The sequence below is a fragment of the Pteropus vampyrus genome, unplaced genomic scaffold, assembly GCF_000151845.1.
Source record: "Pteropus vampyrus isolate Shadow unplaced genomic scaffold, Pvam_2.0 Scaffold74, whole genome shotgun sequence".
Taxonomy (NCBI): Eukaryota; Metazoa; Chordata; class Mammalia; order Chiroptera; family Pteropodidae; genus Pteropus; species Pteropus vampyrus.
In genome coordinates, this window is record NW_011888855.1 from 14,227 (window position 1) to 19,482 (window position 5,256).

Consider the following 5,256-nt stretch of genomic DNA (forward strand, 5'->3'; position numbering starts at 1 on the left):
GATTCCTCATCGTGCCAGTCAAGAGCAGAAGAGAGCAGGTGGCATCTGTGGAAAGAAACTTACCTGCAAGTTTTAATTTAGTCACATTGGCATTTCAAAAGGAAAAAAATAGGCATTTTCAGACAAATAGAAGCAGAGAGGGTGTTCATTGCCCACAGATTTCCACAGAAGGATGGGCTCCAGTATGAAAAAATAGAACACAGAGAGAATATAAATCAGAGATGCAGGGACCTCAGTTATTGCTAAAATATATCTGGAAGTATAATTAGCTACAGATATTTTTAAATTCCATAACTTTGTGTTTAAGAAAGAATAAAACAAAATTCCCAAACAACAAAAGCCACTCGGCACAGTCAGGAAGAAGAGAGAAGTGCTGATTTAAGTTGAGTGTTGTAGGAGATGCCTTCGGTGCCCCACCCACAGGCTATATGTGAGCTGAAGGTGTACAGCATGATTTACTTCTATATGTAGTGAGACGATTACTGCAATAAATTTAGTTAACATCCATTGTCTCATATAGATACAAAAGAAATAGAAAAAATATTTTTTCTTGTTATGAGAAATCTTAGGAGTTCTTTCACAAATGCCATCAGCAGTGGGATAGTCACATGTATCGGTACTAAGAGACTGAATATACAGGCAATGGCAGGGTTATGTATGAAAATAGAACTCCACCCTCCCCCTGCAGCAACCTGCCAGGAAACCAACTCTCTTGTCTACAACAAACAGCTTAGGAACCCAGCCCGCTCAATGTCAGACTTGTAGGAAGTCAGAGTGCTCATTTTAGTAATGAACTAGGAAACTAAACAATAACTTCTGGAGCAATAGGCCCCAAATGGCCAGGACTATATTAATAATTGACAGCTTCCTTAATTTTTCCCTGATTCCAATTAGAATGAACCAAAGAAAGCCAAATATATACCAATATGCACACTGCTTCCCCATGCCAACTGCCTCTATTAGGGCACACCTAAAGCTTCTTTTTTTCCCACTCTAAAGCTTTCCCACTCTTCTGCCCGCCTTTGAGTCTCTGGCAAAATGCTGGTGGCAGTGGCTGACTCCTCTGCTAGAGCAAGCTCTAAATAAATGGCCTTTGCTTTTCTCGTTTGGCCAGTCTTCATTTATTTCCGTGGGACTCAATCACTATTTGTTGAAGGAACAAGGAATAATCAATTATCGAGTACATAAAGGTATAGGACATCAACAGAGTACAAGGTTCACAGAATACCTGGCCAGGCCCCACTTCCTACCATCCATTAGATAGTCATTCTGACATTCAGTGGTAATCAAGTTGATTTATTACATTGTTTGGTTGAATCTTGATACAGTCAAAATGCATTGAAGGCTCTAGGAACAGCAATTTGTTTCTGTAGAAAACCCCCTCAACATCACATCTGGGTGTTATCGGCAGCAAGGACACCTGAGCATGATTTCTCCAGCACAGGTCAGCCACGCTCCTGGCTCTAGGGACATAGCTCAAGTAGCTCACCTCCCTGGTCTAGGATCTGGAAGTTACCTTAGGTCTTTGCACAGAGAGCATGTTTTGTGGAGTCTCCTTGTTTTGTCTTTGCAGTGAGATAAGGAAAACTAAATACATCCTTCACAAATGTCTCCTAGATGAGATTATCATGCATTTGCAAAGAACATTCCTTTCTCTTGTAAATACTTGAAGATAATTTTTACAATATCACTACTATTCCTCAAAAAAAAGGGGCCCAGCGGTGAACCCTTAGTACATTCAGATCAAGAACAAGGGTTCCTACAATTAAAGGTCCAGGCTCTGGGCTCTCAGAAATTAGAGGGGACAGCTGCATGTCACTTTATCACATATGACTTTATTCAGTCTCCCCCTTCCATCACTCTCTCTCTCTGTATATGTATATATGTATACACACATATGCACATACACGGAGCTTTGCAGAGATGTTCTTGAGATACCTGGAGAAGATCTGAAGTGAGGGGGAGCCATGTGGGTAACTGGAAAAGAGACGCGCCCTTGAGAGGGAAGGGTAAAGGTCCTAAGGTAAGAGTGTGTCCATCCTGCTCCAGGAAAACATGAAGAGGCTCCTGTATTGAGCACCCTAAGGGAGGGGGAGGTAGGAGCCAATGTCCAAGCATTGGATGTGTGAAGGGCACCCACAGTGGTGGGTCATGTGGGGATTGGGGGCCTTGCAAGGATTGGGTCTTGCCCTGAATGTGTTAGGAACCAGTGGCATAGCTGAGCACAAGAGTGACACTATCTGCCTTGAATTTCAAATGATGGTTTAACCCTCTTGCTGCTGGTGGAGAAGCAGGGAGCCCAGTCAGAGGCTGCTGTGAACTGTAACTGCACTATAGGCAGCACATTCTAGGATGAAACGAATGAGGTGTGGGAGACGGGGGATCACCTTGTGTTTGAGGTGTCAGAGAGACAGGCAGCTGTATACAGTCTGTGGAATGGGAAGTTTGTGGCTGAGGCTGAGGCTGCGGTGGTGGCTGGAGATGGGTATTGGGATCCGATGCAGATTCCGGTGTCATTCAAAGAGACAGGCAAGCAGATGGATTCTCTGGCTCCTCCACTTCATCCTCATGATCATCACCCTGAGATGTTTCCCTGAGTTTCTCAGGGTGAGAAATGTAATTGTAATTTTCATCTAGGATTAGAGGATTCCATTTATACTAACCAACTCACAAGACAGGAACTGAATAACCAAACATGGTCATGTACTCATCTATGACGAGCACTATATCTGACAGGAAATCTGTACGGCTCTTTAGCAAAAAAAATTTCAAATTTTCTAAAGTCCATGTTACTGATCAGAGGGCCCCTGGGTGAGCCAAGATAAAATGGAATTGGGAGCACCTAATTAAGAATTTCTCTAAAATAAAATAGCTTGACCTTCTAAAGATATTTTTGTCCCCAAACAGCCTGATATAATGTAAAATATCCAGAGCTTGGATTCTAAAGCTCCCTTCTCAAGTCCTGGTTCCATACTAACTAACCATGTAATCTTGGGCAACCCAGCCTACTCTTCATAGCCTCAATTTCCTCATCTGTTAAAAAGCCTCTATTTATTAAAATATCTCACTGTACCTTCATTGCAGAATAACTGTAAGGTCAAATTAAAAATGAATGTGACTACTGTAGGATGCAAAAGTTGAATTTATGTTTACTATTCTATATTGCCTATCGCTAGGCCAGGCACAGAGTCCTGCTTCTTCTCAACAGTTGAGAGACAGGCTGACTGGCTCAACATCTTTGATTTTTTGTTTTCTAGGCAACTTAACAAATCGTTATCATTCTTATATGACAAGATTGCTTGTTAAAATAGTGAGTGTCCAGTTTATTTATATCAGCAAACAGGATTTGAGATGAAACATGGAAGAGTGTGGTAAACAGACTCTAAGATGGTCCCCACTCACCCCCATTTCCTGGTATTCATGCCCTGTGAGCTCCCTCCCAGTAACTGTGGGCTGGACTGAATGACTCACTTCTAAAGAATATAATTCAGCAGAAATGGGAAGTCACTTCCATTATTACGTTATAAGACTGTGGCTTCCATGTAGGGTGCTTTTTCTCTCCTTCTCTCTTGAATCACTCTCCCTGAGAGAAGTCAACTGCCCTGCAGTGAGGCAGCCCTGTGAAGAGGGAAAAAGGCCCACCAACAGCCAGTAAATGATCTTGGAACAAGACTTCCTCCAGACAAACCTTGAGAAGAATGCAGACTGGCCAAGTTCACTGTAACCACATAAAAAACTTTAGACCAGAGGAATCCAACTAAGTAGTACCTGCATTCCTCACTCATGGAAACTGCGAGATAATAAATGTTTGTTATTTTATTTTATGATGCTAAATTTGGGGGCTATTTGTTACACAGCAGTAGCTAGGTACACAAATTTAAGTGGGAAATTCTTCACTGCTGTGCTACTTAAAAACCATAAAAATGATTGATAATGCAGCCCTGGATAGAGAAAGAAGCAGGTGAAATTAGAAGGGGTCTGATGAGAGAGAGTAGGGAGAAGCCTAAAAAAACTGGAGGGAGGAGAAGAAAATGGCATAGATGATAGAGGCTCTGTTCATTCCTCTGGCGACCAAATCAAAGTTGTGACAGAAACAAGGTGCAAGCTGCAAGGAAAAATCTCCTGGGATCTAGATGAACAAACCATACAACTAGGGAGAAATCCAAGAAATCACCTTGCAACGGCAGAAGGTAGGATGTGGCGAGGACGTGAGGCTGCCCAGTCTAGAGCGGCTGAATGAAATGGAAGCTGCAGCAGCAGCTGAAGTCTCTTAAAGGGGCCGCATCCGCAAGTGGATTTTCAGGTGATGAACCTGTTCACTCTGAGCACCAGTGCCAATTCGGCTGCGCACAGGGCGCAATAGGGACTTACAGGGAGACATTCTTGGAGTGAGGGCCTAGGTGAGACTCGCTCTGTACAGAAGTGCCACTGGTATCCATTGTTCCCTGTTGAGCCCTCCCCGCTCCCAGTGTGCAAGACACAGCGCCGTCATAGCCATCATAGCCAAGGCATCATCAAACTGGATAACAGAGGTCACTCCGCCCAGAAGATTCCCTGAAACCCCTCCTTCTCCAACTCTCAACCCCACCCAAGCCACTTCCAGGTGTATCCTCAGCGAGTCAGGTGCCCCTTGCTGAGCAGCGCCTAGACTCACACTGAAGGCTGCTGGCCTCGGTTTCTGGTGTGGCCTTTTGAGGCAACTATAAGCACAGCATCTGTGGATTGCTTGCTTAATCTTAACAGGTGGTCCTCAATCAGAATGGCAAGAGATAAGATGCCAAGACTATAAAAATAATTTAAGGAGCACATGGGACATTATCAAGGGTCCAATTATCCATCTGATCGGCATAATGAAGAAAATCAAGATGTTGAACAGCTGTTTGAAGAAATAATGATGGAAAACTTCCCTAACTTGGTGAAGGAAATGGACATAAAACCCCAGGAAGCTCAGAGAATCCCAAAAACCAGAAATCCAAAGAGGCTCACACCAAGACACATCATAATTAAAATGCCAAAGTTTAAATACAAAGAAAGAATATTAAAAGCAGCAAGAGAAAAACATATAATTATTTATAAGGGAATACCCATAAGACTTGCAGCCGATTTCTCAAAAGAAACTACGCAGGACAGAAGGGCTTAGCAAAAAATATTCAGAAGATTGAAGACCCAGGATGTACAACCAAGAATAATTTATCCATTTAGACTTGAAGGACAGATAAAGAACTTCCCAGACAAAAATGAGCTAAAGGAATTTAT